At 39.5% G+C, this 27,264-nt stretch overlaps 1 pseudogene across 1 annotated transcript; it reads right to left on the bottom strand.

Annotated features, from left to right (window-relative positions):
* Nucleotides 1-1,490: 1,490 nt before the first annotated feature.
* Nucleotides 1,491-26,331, bottom strand: LOC145657541 (NACHT, LRR and PYD domains-containing protein 3-like; annotated as a pseudogene). The gene is made up of 6 exons (XR_014123297.1): nucleotides 24,543-26,331; nucleotides 14,078-14,248; nucleotides 10,959-11,129; nucleotides 4,226-4,399; nucleotides 2,585-2,631; nucleotides 1,491-2,218 (listed from the first exon to the last, which is right to left on the bottom strand). The product of XR_014123297.1 is annotated as an NACHT, LRR and PYD domains-containing protein 3-like (transcript).
* Between the last annotated feature and the right edge of the window lie 933 nt (nucleotides 26,332-27,264).

Raw genomic sequence — 27,264 nt, 5'->3', positions numbered from 1 at the left:
ACACTCAGAAAACAAAATGAAAAACCTTTCAGTTTCCAAAGATTTCCACCTTTAATGTGTAGATTTGTACAGAGTTTAACACAGTGAGGTTATGATTCCACAGCATGTGTAACTTGTAGAACAGTATTTGTTATATGTACAGAAATCAACTGCAGCTCAGTCTTTTATTTGAACATCATTTATTGTGTGTGTGTGTGTGTGTGTGTGTGTGAGGGCGAGGTTTAGCGTGTATGACAGAGAGATGTGTAGCGTGTATGTGTGAGAAAAAAGTGTAGTGTGTGTGTGTGAGAGAGGTGTGTGTGTGTGTGTGTGTGTGTGTGTGTATATATGTGTATGAGAGAAAGATACAGGTGTATTTTTTTTGTGTGTGTGAGAGAGAGAGAGAGAGAGAGAGAGAGGGGTGTGAGAGTGTGTGTGTGTGTGGGTGTGAGAGTGAGTGTGTGTGTGAGTGTGTGAGTGTGTGAGTGTGTGAGTGTGTGTGTGTGTGTGTGTGTGTGTGTGTGTGTGTGTGTAAGAGAGAGAGAGAGAGGTGTTTTGTGTGTGTGTGTGCGTGTGCGTGTGTGCGTGTGTGCGTGTGTGCGTGTGTGCGTGTGTGCGTGTGTGCGTGTGTGCGTGTGTGCGTGCGTGCGTGTGTGCGCGTGCATACATTTGTGTAAGAGACTTGTAGTGTGTGTGTGTGTGTGTTTGCGTCACAGAGATGTACTGTGTGTTTGCGTGTGTGAGAGAGGTGTGTGTTCGTGTGTGTGTATGACAGAGAGAGACAGGTGTAGTGTGTGTAAGAGACAGAGAAAGATGTGTACTGTGTATGTGTGTGAGAGAGACAGGTATATTATGTGTGTGTATGTGAGACGTGTAGAGTGCATGTTTGTGTCTGAAAGGCAAAGTATATGTGTGTGCGTGTGAGAGAGAGGTGGATTGTGTATGTGTTTGTGTGAAAGAAGTGTATTATGTGTGTTACAGAGATGTATTGTGTGTTTGTGAGTGAGTGATGTGTGTGAAAGAGTGAGAGGCATAGAGTATATGACAGAGAGGTGTGTAGCGTGTATGTGTGAGAAAGAAGTGTAGTGTGTGTAAGAGTGTGTGTGAGAGAGGTGTGTATGTGTGTGAGAAAGATACAGGTATATTTTGTGGTATTTTGTGTGTGTGTGTGAGAGAGAGATAGCGAGAGAAAGGTGTGTGTGTGTGTGTGTGTGTGTGTGTGTGTGTGTGTGTGTGTGTGTGTGTGTGTGTGTGTGTGTGTGTGTGTGTGTGTGTGTGTGTGTGTGTGTGTGAGAGAGAGACACACACAAGAGAGTGTGTGTGTGCACGTGCGAAGAGAGAAGTGTAGTGTGTCTGTGTGTGTGACACAGAGAGAGGTGTGTGTGTATATGTAAGGAAATGTGTGTATTATGATGTCCACTAGTTGTGTGTGTAGAGGAGTGTGTGTGAGAGATAGGGGTGTATTTTGTGTGTGTGCATGTAAGTGTGCAAGACTGCGTGCAAGAGAGGTGTAGAGTGCGAGTGTGTGTGTATAAGAGAGAAAGAGCAAAGTGTGTGTGTATGTGACAGAGGTGTGTGTGTCTGTTTGTGTGTCTGTTTGTGTGTGTGTTTTATACTCAGCAGGCATGTGTGTATGATGTTCACCAGTTGTGTGTGTAGAGGAGTGTGTGTTTCCCTGCAGACTCAGGTGTTCCTCCAGGACACAGGAGGCTATTTTAGCTCACACACATACAATAAGCAGTCAGCATAAACCCTAAACCCTGCATAGAGGGGCTCAGTGAATGTGGAGTGGAGTGTGTGTGAGTGTGTGTGTGTGAGAGGAGACGCTGTAGAAGGACAGAGTGCCGGCGGGCCAGTCCAGATACACTCCTACTCTGTTGGAGCTGGAGGGGGCAGAGATGGCAGTTCTCTTCTTATTGTGACAGACAGTGTAACTGTTACTATAGCAGATCAGACTCCAGGACTTTATTACATCCAAACCAACAGTCATCACTGAGTCCTTTCCTCCTGATTCCTTTATATGTCACTGATATATCAGCCCCCCACCCACTCCACTCAACCTCCCAGTAACAGCGTCCAGTCAGACTCTCTCTACACACAACCTGCTCCCAGTATTCAAATATCTCTGGATGATCAGGATACGACTGCTGCTCCCACACACACATCACCTTTCTGTTCCCCTCAGACAGAGAGAGACGTCTGTGTGCTGTGTTTGGGTCCAGTGTGAGATCACACGCATCTAAACACAATAAGACACATTAGAGTAGAGATCACAAATACTGTGTTTGTGTGTGTTTGTGTGTGTTTGTGTGTGTTTGTGTGTGTTTGTGTGTGTGTTTGTGTGTGTGTTTGTGTGTGTGTTTGTGTGTGTGTGTGTGTGTGTGTGTGTGTGTGTGTGTGTGTGTGTGTGTGTGTGTGTGTGTGTGTGTTTGTGTGTGTGTTTGTGTGTGTGTTTGTGTGTGTGTGTTTGTGTGTGTGTTTGTGTGTGTGTTTGTGTGTGTGTTTGTGTGTGTGTTTGTGTGTGTGTTTGTGTGTGTGTTTGTGTTTGTGTTTGTGTTTGTGTTTGTGTTTGTGTTTGTGTTTGTGTGTTATATTTACTGCTTACATTTTCTTAGTCCTGGTTTGAATCTGATCTCCACTGCGTGCTCCACGCTAAAGAAACACACACAAACAGTAGTTCTCTCTCTCACACACAGATAATAGTTCTGTCTCTCTCTCTCTCTCTCTCTCTCTCTCTCTCTCTCTCTCTCTCTCTCTCTCTCTCTCTCTCTCTCTCTCTCTCACAGATAATAGTTCTGTCTCTCTCTCTCTCACAGATAATAGTTCTGTCTCTCTCTCTCTCACACAGATAATAGTTCTGTCTCTCTCTCTCTCACACAGATAATAGTTCTGTCGCTCTCTCTCTGTCTCTCACACAGATAATAGTTGTCTCTCTCTCCTTCTCACACACACACACACACACACACTATACTGCCCGGTTCATCACCTTTATGTATTATCTAATTATTTATATTTTGCCATCCTTGTTATTCACATCTTTCAGTTTTATTTAATACCAAATTCAGTTCTTTTCAAGTTCTTTATAACACAATTCTTAATTTCCTTAATTAAATGTTCATTCATATTTATTGTAATACTGTTTGCTTATATACTGCCAGTTCTGTTACTGCATTTGGTCATGCCAGTAAAGCTCACACAGAGAGACAGAGAGACAGAGAGACAGAGAGACAGAGAGACAGAGAGACAGAGAGACAGAGAGAGAGAGAGAGAATATCTTAGGATGTCATTTATATATTCTGAAAAATCTGTTTTCTCTCTCTCAAACCCTATTTCTCTGTGTGGGTGTGAGTGTGTATGTGTGTGAGAGAGAGATGGAACTGTATGTGTGTTTGTTCAAGTTCAAGTTCGGTTTATTCGTCACATACAATGTACATCACCACCAGAGGGCAGTATTACTGCACATCACCACTAGAGGGCAATATTAACACTAACCTAAACACTCACTGTCAAGATTCATCATGACTGTTTTCTACAGTTGTTAACAAACATTTGTCAATTCTGGATTCACCTTTTCAGAACCCATCACACAGTTTGAACTGCAGTGATTTATATGGACTGAACTGTGCATCAGTTTTCATTACGTTATACATTTATATGTATTCTGATATTTGATTACACCTTTACATGTATTGCGATGGCTTACATCACTACTATAATTCACTATAAACACGCTCACAATAACGGCACACTGTACGACAGTATGACACTGTATGTATTTGAGAAATAAGACCATATGTGTGTCATATATGACACTGTATGTGTTTGAGGAATAAGATCGTGTGTGTCATGTATGACACTGTATTTGAGGAATAAGATCGTGTGTATCATGCATGACACTATGTATTTGAGGAATAAGATTGTGTGTGTGTCTCATATATGACACTATATGTATTTGAGGAATAAGAACACGTGTGACATGTATGACACTGTATGTATTCGAGTAATACTGAAGTATAAATCAGTCTGTTTTGTAGAAGTGGGTCAGAGGAAATTGGACTGGCTGTTCCTCTCACATAAATGAAAATTATTAAAGTGACTGAACCTCATATCTGTGTCTGCTGTTATGGGTGATTATTTGACATATGTGCACACCCAAATTCATAATTTTTCACTTGGATTTGTGCTTCTCAAATTTGGAGTGTGTGTTCACACCAAACACAGTGTGTTTAAGGGGATTTCTACATACCTGAGTGTGTCCAGTTTGCAGTGGGGATCCTCCAGTCTAGAAGAGAGCAGCTTCATTCCTGACTCTCCTGGATGATTGTATGTCAGATCCAGTTCTTTCAGGTGGGAGGGGTTTGACCTCAGAGCTGAAGCCAGAGAAGAACAGCCTTCCTCTGTGACTAAACAACCAGACAGTCTGCAGAAAGGAGGGAAACAGGTAGAGAGAGACAGAGAGTGAGATGCACTTCCAGAACAGCCTGCATGGGGCAGCTAGAGAAGCTGGTAACTGTAGTGGCAGGTTCCTCCACTCTCATCTCTCTCTGGCATCCTCCATGGCAGATGGTTTTGTTCACTCTTCTCCAGATCGCTGCTGTCTGTGTTTATTTTAGCTCTTATTTTTATTCAGCCCTTCAGAACTCTAGTGCACTATTAACCTACATCAGAAGAACCCTGAAGCTGGACTTACACTGTGTGATTTCAGTGGTCTTATAAGACTGTTACATGTCAGACTGTATGAGATGATGCCAGTAAAATCTTCGCAGAATTCTACATCTGGCTGTGATAACAGGTGTAATAACACTGTCACATTTATGGACCTGTGACTCAGAGATAAAGTCAAATAAATCCTAAGCGATGCATACTTTTTGGAAGTTGTAAAGCTGATGCCAGATTTTCACAAGTGTTTTTCTCAAAATTACAGATAGCTAGACTGCAAATAGATACAACAGACATTACAATATACCCTACAGTAGATACAACAGACAATACAATATAGTCTACAGTAGATACAACAAATATTACAATATACTCTACAGTAGATACAATATACCCTACAGTAGATACAACAGATATCACAACATACTCCATAGTATATAGTATAGTGGAATTATTTTGTCATTATGGGAATATCTCTGAGAAATAGATATCCAAAATCAGCATATTGTAAATGAGTACATGAATTCCCCTAATGGTAGTATGACTTTAATATGGGATTATTAAACTTCCGCGTGCTGTCCGGACAGCAGTCCCTCACAGTCTTCAAACACAGACTGAAGACACATCTGTTTGTGGAATATTTAAATGACCACTGATCCTGCTCCTATGTTGACTAACTGAAACTCTAGTACTTCTTGTAGGGTGTTTATTACTCTGATGTTGACTGCTCCTATGTTGACAAACTCTAGTACTTATTGTTTACTACTCTGACTGCTCCTATGTTGACTAACTCTAGTACTTGTTTATTACTCTGATGTTGACTGCTCCTGTGTTGACTAACTCTAGTACTTATTGTTTATTGTACTGATTGTCTGTTATAGAGCTTAAATGTATTTTGTGCTTCTAGACATTAGCATTGATCCCTGTATTTCAACAGTATTCTAGTTCATTGGTATCTTGCACTCTAACCTACTTTACTGGCTAGGATCTGTTCTATGAGGAAATGAAAAAGCACTTTTCTAAGTCGCTCTAGATAAGAGCATCTGCCAAATGCTGTAAAAGTAAATATAAATGTACTCTTATGTGGTCATGGAACTGTCTTGGCTTTATGGGACATTTCTGAGAAATAGATATCCAAAATCAACCTGAATGAAATGAGTACATGAATTCACCCAAACGTATTATTATTTTAATAGGAGTTTATGAAAAATAGTAGAGTGAAATCTGTCCAAATTTACTCTGCTGATACTCTGCCAATTCAGTCTATACAAAATGAGTGCATTATTTCGCCTATAGGTAGTTTGACTTTAATATGGATTTATGAAGACGTTGTACAGTGAGTGTCCAAATTTACTCTGCTAACAGTCAAGGGGTTCTACTCACATGTGGTAGTGGAACTGTTTTTGCATTTTGTTAAAATTCAGAAAAATATGTAAAACTTCAATATAGATTTATTAATGATTTGGTGATGGCCAAGGGCCACCATTCAACTGGCAGTGGAATATTTCAGCCCTGGAGTTACCCTGCCCTGCACATTTGCCACACTTCACTAATGATAACCCCTGTTTCAGCTGGTAGTCAAGCTCTATAATACCCTTCTGAGAAACATTATGTAGAAAAAGAATTTTCCACAATGCTTATTAAGCTGTGTAAATATATTACCAATTGTGTTTAATGTAATTATGCAATTAAACTAGTTCAATCAAGTAAACTGTATTTTGTACTTTTAAATGTAGTAAACGTGCATGTCCATCAAAGCTCTTAAAAATACGCAAGTCTGTTTCTTTGCTTAGGAAGAGTTAGATTGCGGTGAGCAGTGAAATACCGTAAAATCACGCATATATCAGCATTGAATTTAAACCGCGGATGACTTGACCGTGAATCGCTAAAGCGCGGATAGCGTGATCGCGGTTGTAACCTAGTGACCACCTGTAACCTAGTAACCACCTGTAACTTAGCTACAAGCTTTAAATGTGTTTAAACTGATGTAGGGGACATGACTGATTAATACACAGCTGTACTTCATGAACAACAGATGTTATAAATCACATCCCTGTCAACTCTCCCGCTACACCCTCACCCTCCTCCCTCCTGCTCTCAACTACGTGAAGATCCAACCGCATTTCTCCAAAAGACTGTAACTTGGTTGTTGCAAGGACAAGAAGTCCAATCTTGCTTATTGACGGTTTGGTCATAGCAGCAAATATCCTCCAATTCCAGTTTGAGATTTTCTGTCATTTTCATGATCCACTACGGTTCTCCTCACCCCAGTAAGTTAAAACAGCTCCGCTGATGCTATTGGCCACTGTAATGACGTCATTCAATATTCTGCCGCCCCGGCCGTCCTACCACATATGTGATTGGATAAAATTACTGTCACTCAAATTGAGAAACCTTGTCACTTATATTTTTGTTACTGCTGGATACAAGTGCTTCTTGGATATTCATGTTATTACTACCTTTATTTTTTTCAAATGGTACAATTTAAAAAATTTGTGGAGTGTTTTTATTGTACCTTTTGACATTTTTTAATACGTCAACATAGACTTCCTAAAAACACAAGGGCAACAATCACAAGGTTATTACTGTATTTCCAGACCAAACTGTTTTCTGCTGTTTCGTGTGCTCCCAGTTTTAGTTGAGAAAAATATTAGGAACATTATCTTCACTACATATAATGGTGTTATACTGTTTCTGACCATTCTGGTGCCCTACACACACCCAAACACACCCTGCTGCTACCACACTACACTTACAGTGAAACTACAAACACTCCATAAGATTTAATAGACAGACTGAACACAGGCATGCTAATAGAACACAGATTTGTACCTTCAGTTTCCAGAGTTGGCTCTGTCCTAGAACAACTGCCCCAGGTCATTGTGCCAGTGTTGGGTAGTGTAGTCTATTGTGTGGCTGTGTGTATCAACATAAAATATTGTGGGTGTAGATTACTGTACATTCACTGAGTGGATTTGAGCTTGTTACATCTACTACTGTATTTTCTTTTCCCTCTTCTGGTTTATGTTTAATGAAGACAGGTTTGGGGTGGAGCATGTGTTGGGTTTGGTTTTTATTCTGGCTTATACTCCCCATAGAGACAGATGGCATGTTTGTAGATCTCTATCACTTTTTAGTAATAATGGTTTGTGCTCAGAATAAAGTGGCTGTTGTCGTCTCTACCGCTACACTGGTACATAACAGAGATGTATAAAGGTTGGTATCTCTCTAATCAACTGCAGCTGAAATAACCAACAACTGAAAATGGCTGCCTCCAACACTCTAAACACTAAGATAAAACTGATGATTTTCTTCATAATTTGTGAACCCTAAAGACGGCCATGTTACTATATTGTGTGGGATGTAGCTTGGACACATAATGTGCAACATATTAAAACTGTAGCATAGCCATTGTATTAGTGTTGCTATGAACAATGCATTAAATAAGAGTTTTAGACATTTTTTCCTTTTTTTTTTAACAGAACAGTGCCTTGACTCTCCCACTATTTGTATTTTATATCTTTTCCCTGCAAAACACCTTCACTATTGTTTCTGCACTTCTGAGCCCTCCAGACATCTTGTGGTTTTAATTATTTTCTGTGGTCAGTGTTTGTTCTCCTGTATGGAGGAAGCAGAAAGACAAGGAGCACAGCAAGGGGTCCAGTGAGGAGCACATTCTATCAGTGGTGGTCACACACAGATAATAGTTCTGCCTCTCTAACACACACAAATAGATCTGTATGTCTCTCTCTCTATTTCACACACACACAAACTCACAGATAATAGTTCTGTCTCACACTTACAAATAATAGATCTGTCTCTCTCTCTATTTCTCTCTCAAATGCACACACACACAGATAATAGTTGTGTTTCTCTCTCTCTCACACACACACAAACATAGAAATAATAGATCTCTCACTGTCTCTCGCTCTCTATTTCAGACACACACACACACACACAGATAATAGTTCTTTTTCTCTCTCAAACACATAGATAACAGTTCTGTTTCTCTTGCTCTCACCCAAACACAGATAAAAGTTCTCTCTCTCCCCCTCACACACACACGCACATGCACACAAATAATAGTTCTGTCTCTGCCTCACACACACACACATGTTTCAGTTGAGGTGAAGCATTATAAACAGTAAATGAAACATACTTGTGTCAATCCATGTAATAAATAAGATTTCAAACAGTTATTATATTGGTCCTGAACTAAACAGTGTGAGGTCTGGTTTACTGTGTATAAACAATAGTTATATTGGCCCTGAACTAAACAGTGTGAGGTCTGGTTTACTGTGTATATACAGTAGTTATATTGGCCCTGAACTAATCAGTGTGAGGTCTGATTTACTGGCTGAGAAATAATTTTAGCACCAAATGTCCAGTTGAGGCCTGCAGAACATATTTATTGGGGGGACAGATGGGATCAGTGATCTTGTGGTGACACACTAAAATGGCCTTACAGCACAGAGGAATTTCAGGGTACACAAGTTAATATAGTGGTAAAACCATTATTATAGTGTGTAATAAACTACATACTGTTTAATTCCTTATCAGATTATCATATTCACATGAGGTCAGTCAGGGAATTAATTAACCGATAAGATTACAATTTGAGTGAATCATCACCAATAAATCAAGGGTGTGGGTTACATAAACATAAATATTATTACTTGAGAAAGGTTTCATTTCTATCCAGCACTTAATATTTTATATCACTTACAAGTATCTTCCATTCTTTGATTCATCCCCTTGAAAAAGGTTGTATTTCAAGATTTCAAAAATTCTGTGTGGTTATAATTCTACATTTAGTTATAATTCTATAGTTATAATTCTTCTATTCTATTAGTTACATTGCTACATTTGGTTAGAATTCTACATGTGGTTATAATTCTATGTGTGGTTATATTTCTACGGGTGGTTATAATTCTCAGTGTATCTGAATTATGTAGTATCAAATGATGAATTATGGGTGCAGAAATGTCTGATCTAAAGTTCTGATGTAATACAAAACACCACACACACACACACACACACACACACACACACACACACACACACACACACACACACACACACACACACACACACACACACACTTCACTCCTTCTCTCCTCCTAATCTCCTGATTACTGATTACTGTGTCTTGTGTGTCTTTATTTCTCTCTTGTAATTAAGTCCACAGGTTCACTCGTCCAGTGCTGAACATTGTTCCTCACTACTGTGTTCAGATGTCCTGAGTTTACTGTCAGCTGTCTGCTCAGTATCTCTCTCTGCTGACTCCACGTCTTCTAGCATCACTGTTCTATTTCTGTCTGATGTCTCTGGCTTAATGAAAAAATTAGCATCCAACATTCACTCCTAAGTCAAGCTAATATGACATTAGCGTGAGGTATCTTGGTGTAGTAACCAACAATATACTGTAACTTGGCAAGCTTAAGGTTACTAATATTAGCCAGCTACATGTTTCATAAAAACAACTGTGGAGAGAGATCACAGATTTACCTTGAGGAATAACCAATAAACCTTTCAGGTCTATTGAATGAATATTAACTTGTCGCGTTCTTTCCTCCAGCAGGGCTGTCAGTTCAGCTCATCTCAACATGTGTTGAACACATGGTGTAAATCATAATGAGAACAGGGTCTCCCACCCATTAACGCAAGGGAATCGTGTGATTGTAAAAGTGTCCTGCAATGTGTCCAGAACCTCAATGGTTAAGCTTTAAATGTTTTAATTAAGATTTTAAGGGCTTTTATTTGCAGAGAGATTAGAATGACTGATGTTGACAGTGTTTTCATACATAAACTACATAAAATCACTCAGTAAAAATCTTACATTAGAACACTTCATTTTACAACACAGTTGTTGGAGTTTCTGAATATATTCATCCTGTAAGACATTTTGCTATATTTCTGCTCTTAGGTGACCAAAAATGCAGCTTGTGGACAAAATGCCAAAGCGCTTAGTTGAAGCAGCATTGTAATAAATACACCTGTACATGTGGACAAGGACTCATCTGTGTCTTCTCTTTACAATGTTATATTTCTCTTCTAGACTTGGAAAATCTGCTCATGCATCACAAATGTAACTCTTTGTCTCCACAGTGTGGTCATTTCATGAAATGCAGTGAGGTTTCAACAGAAAACTATATTTAGAAATATTTAGAGAAGAGAACTTTATAATATAATATAAAAGTGTACATTTCCTTGCCTTGCTTTGTCTGACAATGTTTGTTTAATACTGTACTATAAGGGAGTTGACACTGACCTTTTTAAAATGGCTCTTTACTTACATTCAAAAATATTCAGAAACTCACCTGAGAATCTCCAGTTTACAGTGTGAACTCTTCAGTCCAGCACAGAGCTGCTCCACTCCTGAATTCTGCAGGTCATTATTATTCATCTCCAGCTCTCTCAGTGAGTTTTCTGTTTGTAGAACTGATGTGAGGGATTTGCAAGACTCTTCAGTGAGACCACAGCCAGATAGTCTGCAAAAGAGTAAATACAGTAAATAATGTAGTTCAGTCAGAGGATGATGAATTAAAAGATCTAAACTGCTAATAAAAATTTTAAGAAGAGCTTGAGAGGTCTGGAACACACCGATACATTTTCAGCCTTTTAATTTTACAAACACAGCAACATTTCAACACTACTGTGTCTTCATCAAAGACAAAATGGACAAAGACATGACAAATAACATTCATTAGCAACCTAAGACAGGTGACCAAATAATGGATGGTTGGTTCATAAGTCAGTGAATGGCAGTTACCATAATCAGAGACCAAATATCAAAATAACCCACCCCTAACACCATAACAGGAAACAGAACAACATAGATCTCATTCAATGTTTCACAAATACACTAATATATAAACAGAAAATATTGTTGAAAGACACGCAGAATAGTGATTATGGAGAAATATACACTGCAGTAGTGATTATGGAGGAATAAACAATACAGTAATGGTTATGGAGGAATAAACACTGCAGTATTGATTATGAAGGAATAAACACTGCAGTAGTGAATATTAGTGTATGAACTCTGCAGTACTAATGATGGTGGGATGAAGACTGCATTAGTGATTATGGAGGAATGGACAGAATGCAGAGAGCATAATCTTTTACTAGTGTTTATATTCCTGTGCTCACACTATGAGTCACTGATCATGAAACATTCTCCTCTGCCTTTGCTTTTCCCAGTGAGGTCCTGAGTTCTGTCTGTGTGGTGCACCGAGAATCCTGGAGGCTTAACAGCTGAGTCAGGGACCCCATCAGTCAGTCAGGTGTGTATGAGGCAGACCCCATCAGTCAGTCAGTTCTGTCTCTCTCTCACACACAAATAATAGATCTGTCTGTCTCATACACACACACACACACACACACACACACACACACAGATAATAGTTCTGTCTCTCTAACACACAAATAGATCTTATAGTTATAATTCTATGTGTGGTTATATTTCTATGTGTGGTTATAATTCTCAGTGTATCTGAATTATGTAGTATCAAAGGATGAATTATGGGTGCAGAAATGTCTGATCTAAAGTTCTGATGTGATTGCAAAACACCACACACACTTTGCACCACACACACACACACACACACACACACACAAACAATATCGCTACTTCACACAACTAATTTATTCACTAAAATCAACCATTTACATTAACACACAAAAAAACCAATGAAACAAGTCAGCAGACCTGTGGAGCTACAGTGAGAGTGGACACCGCAGACATTACAGCAGACCTGTGGGGCTACAGTGATAGTGGACACAGCCGACACTACAGCAGACCTGGGAGGCTACAGTGAGAGTGGACACAGCTGACACTACAGCAGACCTGTGGGGCTACAGTGAGAGTGGACACAGCTGGCTCCTCCGTCTCTGTCTGCTGTGTCCACTCTCTTCCATGTCCTCCTCCTGGACACTTTCACCACCAAGTTCTTCTGTCTTTTCTTTCTCCTGCTGTCTTCTTACGAAAGAAGGTTGCCATGGCAATAGCATTACCCTTTCTCTTCATCCTGGTTGTTTTCTGTCTCTCTATACTAACTGTAAGCGAACAAGCAGGAGTATTTTATATTCTAGCAAGTTCCTTAGATTTAAGGAAGCTAACATTAGCCTGATTAGCTTTGTTACAGTACATCAGGCACCCAGCATGCCACACACACACACACACACACACACACACACACACACACACACACACACACACACACACACACACACACACACACACACACACAAACACACTTCACTCCTCCTAATCTCCTGATTACTGATTTCCTGTGTCTTGTGTGTCTTTCTTTCTCTCTTGTACTTAAGTCCACAGGTTCACTCATCCAGTGCTGAACATTGTTCCTCACTACTGTGTTCAGATGTCCTGAGTTTACTGTCAGCTGTCTGCTCAGTTTCTCTCTCTGCTGACTCCACGTCTTCTAGCATCACTGTTCTATTTCTGTTTGATGTCTCTGGCTTGATGAAAAAATTAGCAACCAACATTCACTCCTAAGTCAAGCTAATATGATGTCAGCGTGAGGTATCTAGGTGTAGTAACCAACAATATACTGTAACATGGCAAGCTTAAGGTTACTAATATTAGCCAGCTACATGTTTCACAAAAACACCTGTGGAGAGAGATCGCAGGTTTATCTTAAGGAATAACCAATAAACCTTTCAGGTCTATTGAATGAATATTAACTTGTCGCGTTCTTTCCTCCAGCACGGCTGTCAGTTCAGCTCATCTCAACATGTGTTCAACACAGTGTAAATCACAATGAGAAGAGGGTCTCCCACCCAAAAACACAAGGGAATCATATGATTGTAAAAGTGTCCTGTAATGTGTCCAGAACCTCAATGGTTCAGCTTTAAATATTTTAATTAAGATTTTATGGGCTTTTATTTGCAGAGAGATTAGAATGACTGATGTTTACAGTGTTTCCATACATAAACTAGATAAAATCACTCAGTGAACACTGTTGTTGGAGTTTCTGAATATATTCATCCTGTAAGACATTTTGCAAAATTTCTGCTCTCAGGTGACCAAAAATGCAGCTTGTGGACAAAATGCCAAAGTGCCTAGTTGAAGCAGCATTGTAATAAATACACCTGTACATGTGGACAAGGACTCATCTGGGTCTCCTCTTTACAATGTTATATTTCTCTTCTAGAATTGAATATCTGCCCATGCATCACAAATGTAACTCTTTGTCTCCACAGTGTGGTCATTTAATGAAATGCAGCGAAGTTTCAACAGAAAACTATATTTAGAAATATTTAAAGAAGAGAACTTTATAATATAATATAAAAGTGTAAATTTCCTTTCATTGCCTTGCCTGGCAATGTTTGTTTAATACTGTGCTATAAGGGAGTTGACACAGACCTTTTTAAAATGCCTCTTTATTTACGTTCAAAAATAGTCACAGAAACTCACCTGAGAATCTCCAGTTTACAGTGTGAACTCTTCAGTCCAGCACAGAGCTGCTCCACTCCTGAATTCTGCAGGTCATTATTATTCATCTCCAGCTCTCTCAGTGAGTTTTCTGTTTGTAGAACTGATGTGAGAGATTTGCAAGACTCTTCATTGAGACCACAGCCAGATAGTCTGTAAAAGAATAAATACAGTAAATAATGTAGTTCAGTCAGAAGATGATGAATTAAAAGATCTGAACTGCTAATAAAAATGTAAAGAAGAGCTTGAAAGGTCTGGAACACACTGATACATTTTCAGCCTTTTAATTTCACAAACACAGCAACATTTCAACACTACTGTGTCTTCATCAAAGACAAAATGGACAAAGACATGACAAATAACATTCATTAGCAACCTAAGACAGGTGACCAAATAATGGATGGTTGGTTCATAAGTCAGTGAATGGCAATTACCATAATCAGAGTCCAAATATCAAAATATCCCACCCCTAACACCATAACAGGAAACAGAACAACATAGATCTCATTCAATGTTTCACAAATACAACCACACTAATATACAAACAGAAAATATTGTTGGAAGACATGCAGAGTAGTGATTATGGAGGAATAAACACTGCAGTAGTGATTATGGAGGAATAAACACTGCAGTAGTGATTATGGAGGAATAAACACTGCAGTATTGATTATGGAGGGATGAACACTGCAGTAGTGATTATGGAGGAATGGACAGAATGCAGACAGCATAATCTTTTACTAGTGTTTACATTCCTGTGCTCACACTATGAGTCACTGAACATGAAACATTCTCCTCTGCCTTTGCTTTTTCCAGTGAGGTCCTGAGTTCTGTCTGTGTGGTGCACCAAGAATCCTGGAGTCTCAATAGCTGAGTCAGTGTGTGTGTGTGACTCAGACCCAATCAGTCAGTTAAGTGTGTGTGAGGCAACTATCTCATGTCTGCTGTTGACATGAAATGTGCCCCTGGAGTTTGTCCTTCATGGACTGTATGTGTGCAGTAAAATACTGGGGAGAAGAGGACCATTCACATGTTGTTTCAGTTGGATCAGAACTTCGACTCACAATATCGCTACTTCACACAAATAATTTATTCACTAAAATCAACCATTTACATTAACACACAAAAAAAACAACTAAACAAGTCAGCAGGCCTTTGGTGCAACAGTGAGAGTGGACACAGCTGACACTACAGCAGACCTGTGGGGCTACAGTGAGAGTGGACACAGCTGACACTATAGCAGACCTGTGGAGCTACAGTGAAAGTGGACACAGCTGACACTACAGCAGACCTGTGGGGCTACAGTGAGAGTGGACACAGCTGACACTACAGCAGACCTGTGGGGCTACAGTGAGAGTGGACACAGCTGAAACTACAGCAGACCTGTGGGGCTACAGTGAGAGTGGACACAGCTGACACTACAGCAGATCTGTGAAGCTACAGTGAGATTCTTTCAGTGGAGTTCTTTCCTCCAGCACAGCTATCAGTTCAGCTGACCTCAACATGTGTTGAACACACGGTGTAAATCATAATGAAAATGGGGTCTCCCACCCAAAAACACAAGGGAATCATGTGTGATTGTAAAAGACATTTTGCAAAATTTCTGCGCTCAGGTGACCAAAAATGCAGCTTGTGGACAAAATGCCAAAGCGCCTAGTTGAAGCAGCATTGTAATAAATACACCTGTACATGTGGACAAGGACTCATCTGGGTCTTCTCTTTACAATGTTATATTTCTCTTCTAGAATTGAAAATCTGCTCATGCATCACAAATGTAATTCTCTGTCTCCACAGTGTGGTCATTTAATAAAATGCAGTGAGATTTCAACAGAAAACTATATTTAGAAATATTTAAATAAGAGAACTTTATAATATAATATAAAAGTGTAAATCTCCTTGCATTGCCTTGCCTGGCAATGTTTGTTTAATACTGTACTATAAGGGAGTTGACACTGACCTTTTTAAAATGGCTCTTTATTTACATTCAAAAGTAGTCACAGAAACTCAGCTGAGAATCTCCAGTTTACAGTGTGAACTCTTCAGTCCAGCACAGAGCTGCTCCACTCCTGAATTCTGCAGGTCATTATTATCTATCTCCAGCTCTCTCAGTGAGTTTTCTGTTTGTAGAACTGATGTGAGAGATTTGCAAGACCCTCCAGTGAGACCACAGCCAGATAGTCTATAAATGAGTAAATACAGTAAATAATGTAGTTCAGTCAGAGGATGATGAATTAAAAGATCTGAACTGCTAATAAAAATGTAAAGAAGAGCTTGAAAGGTCTGGAACACACTGATACATTTTCAGCCTTTTAATTTTACAAACACAGCAACATTTCAACACTACTGTGTCTTCATCAAAGACAAAATGGACAAACACATGACAAATAACATTCATTAGCAACCTAAGACAGGTGACCAAATAATGGATGGTTGGTTCATAATTCAGTGAATGGCAGTTACCATAATTAGAGTCCTAATATCAAAATATCCCACCCCTAACACCATAACAGGAAACAGAACAACATAGATCTCATTCAATGTTTCACAAATACAAATAGACTAATATACAAACAGAGAATATTGTTGGAAGACATGCAGAATAGTGATTATGGAGGACTAAACACTGCAGTAGTGATTATGGAGGAATAAACACCGCAATAGTGATTATGGAAGAATGAACACTGCAGTATTGATTGGACAGAATGCAGACAGCAGAATCTTTTACTAGTGATTACATTCCTGTGTTCACACTATGAGTCACTGATCATGAAACATTCTCCTCTGCCTTTGCTTTTCCCAGTGAGGTCCTGAGTTCTGTCTCTGTGGTGCACCGAGAATCCTGGAGGCTTAATAGCTGAGTCAGGGACCCCATCAGTCAGTCAGGTGTGTGAGGCAGACCCCATCAGTCAGTCAGGTGTGTCACTCAGACCCCATCAGTCAGTCAGGTGTTTGTTTGAGGTAGACACCATCAGTCAGTCAGGTGTGTGTGACTCAGACCCCAGTCAGTCAGTCAGTCAGTCAGTCAGTCAGTCAGGCTGCTCTATCTCTTCCTCGCTATCACCAGTCTCCTGTTATATACAGAATACAGTGAACCAAACCACCATCACCAGTCTCCTGTTATATACAGAATATAGTGAACAAAACCACCATCACCAGTGTCCTGTTATAAACAGAATACAGTGAACAAAACCACTGTCACCAGTCTCCGGTTATATACAGAATACAGTGAACAAAACCACCATCACCAGTCTCCTGTTTTATACAGAATACAGTGAACTAAACCACCATCACCAGTCTCCTGTTATATACAGAATACAGTGGAGCTGCCACAGAGCTGTCTGTGCCATAACAAGCCACACATAAAAAGGGGCATATGTAATGGAAGACAGATAGTCATTGAAGATGAAGATGAGGATAACACCATCCTAACTGTGAACATTTATCACAACGGCACCATCATGTTTCAAAGCAGTGAGGCCTCTGCTCTGTTCAGGAAAACTTTACCTTTATCAGAGCAGCAGCAGAGACTGAGAGAGTAACTGAGAAGGAGGAGACTAGTAGCCACGTAGCCCAGGGTTCAGGGGAGGGACGCGAAAACACCTCACAGACCAGCACAACACAGGCCAGACCAGCACAACACAGACAAATGGAGATCACGGTATTCCAGCAAAGAGAAAGTCTTTCTCTCCAGGAAGCTGAGACAACAGAATTCAAACATCTTCTTCTGTCCAACCCACCATCCAACGAACCCTCCCAGCATCTCAAAGATCAGCTGGACCCGTTAAAAACTCACTGCTGGAACTGAGCGGAGAAGTGTTGGCGCCCCAGAAGGACATAGCGGCTTTCAGGAGGGAGCTCAGTGCAGTCAGAGAGAAAGTACAGCTCAGGGACAATACCATGATCACCCTGAAGGAGGAGCTACAGAGACTAAAAGAGAAGAACTACAGCTCAGGGACAGTACCATGATCACCCTGAAGGAGGAGCTACAGAGACTAAAAGCCAACCAGCAGACCTCTGATTCTGCAGAGCAACACTAAATCAACTCTGAACCACAGACTGCCACACTGAGCCCCATCCGGTCCATCCACACTCAGTCAGATAAAAAACCCAATACAAATATTCCTCCAGATGCAGGCATAGTCATTTTAATTGATTTTAATGGAAAATTCTTAAACGAGGAACAGCTTTTCCCAGGATCTAAAGTTGCAAAAGTTTGGTGTTCCCGAACCAGCAATGCCCTTCAGCTTCTTACACATGCCATCTCAGGTAATCCAAGCCACCTCATTATCCAGAATGACTTGATGGCAAAGCAAGGGTGTAGCAGAGTGTGTAAGAAGAGTAGCACAGACCTCCACAGAGACCTTCCCCTCCTCCCAGCAAGCCATCCACAGTAAAGTACACCTGCCATCAACACCCACCCCCAAAACACAGCCCAAACAGCAGACCTACGCCTCTGTAGTACAAACTCCACCCTCCACAAACACTACAGAGATGGAGAGATCACACAGATGCTCAAACTCATATGCAACAGACTGCTGAGCTAATTCACAATTCATTAATCAACAAATAAATAAATAGATAAATGATTTAATAAATAAATAGACAAATAAATAAACATCACTGTTTATAGGTTAGTCATTACACCATCTTAATATGTATGTTTATATACATGAATTGTACATATTTGTACATATAGTAACAACATAATCCTTCACTTTTACAGGTTTATCTCACTTTGAATCTGTTTGTATTTGTGTTTTTCCTTTCATACTTCATTTAAATAATGAAACCATTAACTGTCTCTCTATGGAATATTCAAGGCATAAAATCATCCCTGTTTGGGTACAAAAGTATAAACACTGAATTCACAAATAACACAAAAGATAAAGACATTATAAATCTCCATGAAACCTGATGTAAATCTGATGTAAATCTGATTCGGTGACTCACTGTCCTTTAAACTACAAGGAAATCCTCCTCCCTGCTGTTACACTCCCTGACATTAAAAGAGAGGGAGATTCAGGTTGAATCACTATCTGGTAGAAATCAGATCTGTCAAAATTCATAATTCCTCTGAAATTAGAAAATCACTGAAATACAGACAATCAGATCCAGCCAAATTATATCACTTCGAAAACAAAACTACATCACCCACTGGAACACACAAACACAAGTACAAAGTAAAATGCAGTATTAACTGGCTAAGAAACAGAACACTGTAGCAGACGACCTGCTCAAAGTGACCGATATTAAACACAGAACCATGTTGACAAAGTCCAGACTCAGTTAACACAGCCTGGCGGTCCAGACCAGCCAATATAAGACATCAGTGTAACAAAGATACTGTAGAGACAGAGCTACACTTTCTCAATGAATGTGAAACATTCAACCAAATACATCAAATATACTTTACAAAATTAGAAATGGTCCACCACAACTTTAAGTATCTATGGAACACTGACAAACAGGTCAGTGTGTTAGGAAGGATGAAGTGTTCTGCACTTTCTCACTAATATATATGCACATATATATCATACATATCATACATATATATTTGCACACTGGTCTAGATACTATTAGGCTGTAGGTATCTCATTAGCTAGCACTACTATTAACAGCATCCTCCTTATTCTGTATCAAATGGATTCAAATACATATGAAGGAATCAACATTTGCCACGGTGGCTAATCCCTGATTACTATGTTATTATCCACGTAATCCTCCAGAAGGTTTAATTGAAGTGATTCACCATTTACCCAAGATTTTTATCTAAACAATTATTTAGCTAAACTTAAGCTAACAAATAACTAGAATCACAGATAGTTAAACTAATGTTTATGGGGAACTGGATACCAATTCTTTTAATAAACAAATCAAATTCTCAGAGAATGAATCAACTTTTCGATCTACCTGACACAAAATATCAGATGTGAACACAAATATATACCCCCCCCCCCACACACACACACACACATACACACAGTGTGATGGGATGTCTGCAGGCACCCCCAATTCAGATGTAAGACTTTTTAATACAACTTCCAATGTAATTTAAGACCAAATTTGCAGTGAGGATGTACAAAAATTAAATCAATTTGAATAAATTGTAAATAAATATTATGTTTAAACACTGTCATTGAGGAACAGATGCTTCCAGATTAATTTTGAAGAGAGACATAAGAACACTGAATAATCCAAGTGGACAAGAAATTGACACAAAATCTGACAGAAAAAAATATATCTAGTTAACTTGGGCACTTTCTACAAAAAATTCTTGCTAGTGAGAGCAGAGTTAGTAAACAGTTACTTCCCTGTAATGTTCATATGTAGCTAGCTAGATAAAGCTGGAGCTAATAAACTGATTTCTGAGAGGACTGCAGACCATATACAAAAATATGTAGAAAGTTACACAATTATAAATCGAGTGAAACATTTTGAGATGAACAGTGTCAGATGAATCAGTCTGACTAGAATTTCCTGTGGAGATCCAACACCGGTTGCTAGTCACCTGGACTTAGTTTTGGTAACATTGATTAGCTAGCTAGTGTGGTTCCTAGATTTTTCCCACATTCCAGTACATTTATGAAGTACACTTTAAATAGAAAATAAAGATGGAGACTCAAAAATTAATGGAAGAGAATAGCTGGTCCAGTATTTATTACATTACAAACAAATGTGGCATAGGAGAATATCTAACAATCACACACAACACACATTTTTATACAGTTTTCAGAAGTGATTATGTAATCGCCCCACCTTCTTTACATACTAGTGTTTGAAATCTCCACCACTATGTTCAAACATACATTATTCAATATATGCAAATTGAGATCAATCACTGTGCAAATTAAACTTGACACCATTATATCCCATTGGAAGATTTTCATTTTTTTAAATAAAGATGATCTCAACTCACACCACCAAACACCTGCAAGATGATGTTGCAGGTCAGTATCACTCTGGCCTTGTGGTAAGATAATGAACCTTGCTTAGATACAGAACTCTCAGAGAGGCTTTCAAGTCTTTTAAAAACAGAGATCTTTCCCAATACTAATGAAGCTCTTTCTCATAGGAGCAGTTCAGAGTAATCTGCCTTTGACTTGTACAGAAGCCTTGAAACCACCTGTTTCAGAGCCTCTATTCTGCATGTACAGACTCAAAAAGGCCTCTGACCTTAAGATACCCCATAACATTTTTATATAAATGATTTATTACTTTATTTATACAATTATTCTGTACAAGTCTAAGGCAGATTACTCTGAACTGTTCCTGAGAAATAACTTTATTAGTGCTGGAAAAGATCTCTGTTTTTAAAAGACTTGAAAGCCTCTTTGAGAGTTCTGTGGCTAAGCAAGGTTCGTTATCTTACCACAAGGGCAGAGTGATATTGACCTGCAACATCATCTTGCAGGTGTTTGGTGGTGTGAGTTGAGATCATCTTTGTTTAAAAAAAAAGAGAACATTTTCCAATTGGATATAATGGTGTCAAGTTTAACTTGCATAATGATGGATCTCAATTTGTATATATTGAATAATGTATGTTTGAACATAGTGGTGGAGATTTCAAACTGTAGTATATAAAAAAGTTGTGATGATTACATAATCACTTCTGAAAACTGTATAAAAATGTGTGTTGTGTGTGACTGTTAGACATATTCTGGACTATGCCTTGTTTGTAACATTAAGCTCAGAATAAAGATGGGACCGGCTATTCTCTTCAAACGGACCCACACCGTCAGCAGTAGGGTTATCAGCACCAGCTGATAGATGACCCAGAGCTGCGTTGTTCTGTGACCAGGGTCTGAATCCACACATGTGCACTGTTACAGGTAAGCAGAAGTCCTGTTTGAAACATTCTGCATAGGTGGCATTAAGACCTTGTCCACAGAGTTTTGTAGTAGGTCTTGGGTGTCTTAAAAGTGCAGACTGAGAATTCACTGAGAGTGTCCATAGAGTGAGAATAGACTGATAAAATATAAAAATAACAAAAAAGAGTAAAGAATAAAAGAGAAGAAAGAGAAGAATAGTAGAGCTAAAACAGCACTAAGAGATAAATGTTCAATGTTTTGTCTGTAAAAACGATTTGTCTTGATGTGGCTATCGCGAGTTAATTGATTACCAACAATAACGTACAATTATACGACATACCAGCATAACAGTTTTTTTCAGGTTATAATTAAGATTATTGTGGTATGGTTGTATAGGGCAGAGGTCACTCATTTTAATCACTAAAGGAAGTGAATGGATATGCAGACAGATCTGTTTAAACATGATTAATATCTAATTATAAAATGCGTACACGCAAAATATATTGATGTGGTTTTAGTAATAAATACAATAAAGTAAGTGATGGAGGTACAGTACATAAAACTGCTGACAGTTACAGCAGTAGAGAGCGTACATATTATGGACATATTAAAATAGTAGCAGTAGGAGAAGGTGGAATTAAAGTATTACAGGATAAGAATATAAACAATGTGAGTGGCGAATTTTGGAATAAATTTAATTTACTCAAATAAGTTACGGTTAAGTCAACATATTAATAAATGATGGAATTCAGCGAAGCAAATCAGAAAATACTAGTGATTTGTTAAGTGAGATGCAGGGAGCACGAACACATTTTTGACTTGAGAAAATACATAGAAACTCTGCAGGTGTGGAGTGTTGGCAATGGCAAGAGTCAATAAATCTTAAATTGTAGCAGCTGACTCTCATAATTTAGATGAAGCTGAGGCTGCATTTCCTCGTCTTAGCTTAAGGGAGAGAGTAAGGAGGATGTGGAAAAGAATCTGTTGGCTGAAGTGCTTAATTTATTGTTGTCTAGCCAAGTGCCTGGCAGAACAGTTGGATTGGAGCATTTACCGTGGAAACCGTTTGAACCACTAACATTGATTATGGGAGGCAGCAAATAGGCTTAAAGCTTTTTGTAATGACAGACATGAGGAACAGATGATTATGGCCTTCAGTAGGTCAGAAACTCCACCACACATTCTGCTCTGCTGTGTGCTGTCTCTCTGTTACTGCTGCTCTGCTGTGTGCTGTCTCTCTGTTACTGCTGCTCTGCTGTGTGCTGTATCCTGTCTGTCTGTTACTGCTGCTCTGCTGTGTGCTTTGTGCTGTCTCTCTGTTACTGCTGCTCTGCTGTGTTCTGTCTGTTTGTTACTGCTGCTCTGCTGTGTGCTGTGTCCTGTCCCTCTGTGTCTGCTGCTCTGCTGTGTGCTGTGTCCTGTCTCTCTGTTACTGCTGCTCTGTTGTTTGCTCTGTCCTGTCTCTCTGTTGCTGCTGCTCTGCTGTGTGCTGTGTCCTGTCTGTCTGTTACTGCTGCTCTGTTGTGTGCTATGTACTGTCTCTCTGTTACTGCTGCTCTGCTGTGTCCTGTCTGTCTGTTACTGCTGCTGTGCTGTATGATGAGTCCTGTCCCTCTATGTCTGCTGCTCTGCTGTGTGCCGTGTACTGTCTCTCTGTTGCTGCTGCTCTGTTGTGTGCTGTGTCCTGTCTGTTTGTTGCTGCTGCTCTGCTGTGTTCAATGTTATGCTTAGTACATGTTCAGGTAATTTGGTATGTTTGGTTCGTGTTATTCATTGCCTTATCTTTTGCAATCTTTGTTAGCCTGGTTCTTTACATTGATAATTCTCTACCTGGTTAGTGTTAGTTTATGCTTTATCTTATAATAATTTCTTATTATAATTATAATTATAATCAGCAATTCCTTACCTCATTTCAGGCTAAACTTTACTACTACATGGTGTTTGGACTGATAAATAGACTTGTCCTGGGTAAATAAATACTAAACTTTACTACTACATGGTGTCTGGAATGATAAATAGACTTGTACTTGGTGAAATATATTCTAAAGTTTTACCACTGGTGTGTTGTTTGCAGTGTTTTTTGTTTTCACTTTAAGCTACATGTGCTGCTAGGCTGTTAATAGAGTTTATTTGTCTGATACATTTAGTTTTTTCACAATAAAGAACTCCAGTCACCTGTTCCATCTCACCTGTCTTATCTCACCTGTTCCATCTCACCTGTCCCATGTCACCTGTCTCGTAAATTCTTTGATCTCATAACCTACAGTAAATTTAATTACATGCTCAGTTTCTTGTCCCACTCTAGTGTGGTGACTTCAACACACACAGTGTTGTTCCCTTATCTATGCTCCCTGAAAAAGGAAAGCTGAAAAAGAAGCAGCAGCCAGTTTACACACAGCTACTCTATCAGAACCACAGACCCCTGGGTTACTGCACTGGGTGCAGGGGAAGGGGAGGCGGTTAAGACAGGACAGAGCACCACCCATCACTGGACATACATACACACACAGAGCACCAACCATCACTGAACATACACACACACACACACAAAGCACCAACCATCACTGGACATACATATACAGAAGGAGCTTCAGTAATAGAAAACTTTAACAATTAAAATGATTAATCCAAAAGATACTTACAAAGCTCGCCTGGTATTCTTCAACACTGGAAGTAATTCCTTCAGTCCTTTATCTGATGGCCTGAATTTCTTCAGCTCAAATTTCTCTTGAATCTCCTCTGACATCAGCAGCACAAACACCAGAGCTGAACACTGTGCAGATGAGAGTGTCTGTGTTGAGAGGTCCCCTGAGTTCAGGAAGGTCTGTATTTCACTTATCAGAGAGTTGTCTTTCAGTTCACTCAAGCAGTGGAATAGATTGATAGTCTCTTCAAAGGATTTTGTTCTCTTGATGGTTTTCTTGATGTAGTTCACAGTCTGCTCTAAACTCTCTTCTTTGATGTCCAGTTCTGGGTGTAGACTCCTCAGGAGCCTCTGATTGGACTCCAGTGAGAGGCCGAAGAGGAAACGGAGGAAAAGGTCCAGGTGCCCATTTTCACTCCTCATGGCCTTATCTACTGCTGTCTCAAGCAGATCACACAGTCTGTGTTTTATCATCCACTTAATTTTCTCCAGTGGGGTTTTAAGGAGTGGGTTGCCTTCATCCCTGAATGTTAGGAACACAAATACAGCAGCAAGAAACTCCTGGAAGCTTAAATGCACAAAGCTGAAGATCTTCCCCTCCTGTTTAAAAATTTGTGTACAAATTCGAGAGTACACTAAAGCCTCTTGGAAATCAATGCCACATTTTTTCAGATCTTTCTCATAGAACAGCAGATGTCCTTTTTGGAGGTGAAGAAAAGCTAACTTGCCAAGCTTCATGATACCTAGCACCTCTGCTCTTTTTGTCTCGGATGGAACTGTATTGTCAGTGCTTTGCTTTGTGCTGTATTTCTCAGTCATTTGCTCTGTGAGATACATCAGGAAACGTAGGTACATTTCTGTCAGAGTTTTGGGAGCATTTTTCATGTCTGTACCATCCTTCAGCATTTTCTGAAGCACGGTGGCTGCGATCCTGCAGAAGACGGGTATGTGACACAAGATATGAAGGCTTCTTGCAGTCTTAATGTGTGAGAGAATTGTGGTGGCTTGATCTTCATCTCTGATTCTCTTCCTGAAGTACTCCTCCTTCTGCTGGTCATTGAATCCACGGATTTCTGTAACAGGGTTAAAGTATTGGTAATTTATCTTACTGACTGCTGCAGGTCGTGAAGTGATCCAGAGGAGAGCAGAAGGAAGCAGTTCTCCATTTATGAGGTTTATTATTAGTTTATCAAGAGTAGTCTTCTCATTCACATTAGATACCTTCTTCTGATGAAGATCTAGAGGAATTCTACTTTCATCCAGTCCATCCAGTATGAAAAGCAGCCGAAGTTTTTCATTTAATATCTCCTTTTCATCTCCAGAATGGAGTTCTTGATGGAAGTAAAGAAGTAGTTTTGAGAGGCTGTACTTTTCATCCTTGATCAAGTTCAGCTCTCGAAATGGGAGGTACATGATGAAATTTATGTCCTGGTTGCACTTCTCTTCAGCCCAGTCAAGAATGAACTTGTGCACAGAGACTGTTTTTTCCACTCCAGCTATTCCCAATGTCAGGACTTTAGTACCATGCTTGTTTTCAGTAGACTGCACTTTGAAGATGTCACTGAGTGTGACTGGTGTTTCTTCTGTTTTGGGGTAAAAGTCCTCCACCTGTCTCACTTCATGCTTTGTGTTCACTCCTCCTGTGCATCCTTTGATCATGTAAACTTCAGTGTAAGTGTCTTTTATAGGCACACGATCACATTCTATTGTAGCCTCCTCATACAACTTCTCATATTTTTCCTTATATTTTATTTTCATTCTCCTACTACTGAGATCACTTTTTCCTCCACCTGTTAAAAAGTGGGAAGAAAAAAGTTGTGATTCATATAACCTGTGAATAAGGAAAGTGCCTGTTTAGTGTAGTTTCAAAATGTTAACTTTATATCATGTTCTCTCTGAAGTTTGTTTACCACTGCAGAGTAGAATAACTATCAGTAGTACTACCAAATAAGGAGACATCAAAAAGACTCCAAATGATATTCAAAGTTTTGATCATTGTTATGAGATGGAACAGTCTGTAATGGCTCAATGAGTCTTTAACTGAACCAAGCTGGATCATAGTTCTTACTTTCTGCAGCTCTGCTTTGCCTTCTCAATTTGGTCAGTGCTACCTCCATTAGTTCATAACCACAGAGTGTGTGCAGGGCTTTACTTGTGCACTAACTGTCTTATGTATGCTGGGCTGTAACAGGTTATATATGTCTACCAGTGTTCAGTGTGTTAATGATGAGGTACTGAAACACTATGGGAGAGGTGACGTGTCTACCAGTGCTCAGTGTGTTAATGACGAGGTACTGAAACACTATGGGAGAGGTGACGTGTCTACCAGTGCTCAGTGTGTTAATGATGAGGTACTGAAACACTATGTGAGAGGTGACATGTCTACCAGTGCTCAGTGTGTTAATAAAGAGGTACTTAAACACTCAGGGAGAGATGACGTGTCTACAAGCACACAGGGCAATAAAGACACTTGACCTCAGCACACAGGGCAATAAAGACACTTGACCTCAGCACACAGGGCAATAAAGACACTTGACCTCAGCACACAGGGCAATAAAGACACTTAACCTCAGCACACAGGGCAATAAAGACACTTAACTTCAGCACACAGGGCACTACATTCTTTGTCCATTGAGTTCACTAACAAAACAAAAACAAATGCTATGAGCATATAAAATCCTGAAATAGTGAGTTTAAAAAGTGAACATGATTTCACCTGC

The sequence above is a fragment of the Electrophorus electricus genome, chromosome 1, assembly GCF_041902795.1.
Source record: "Electrophorus electricus isolate QZ-2024a chromosome 1, ASM4190279v1, whole genome shotgun sequence".
NCBI classification, from domain to species: Eukaryota; Metazoa; Chordata; class Actinopteri; order Gymnotiformes; family Gymnotidae; genus Electrophorus; species Electrophorus electricus.
This window is presented reverse-complemented; position numbering and strand designations above follow the sequence as displayed.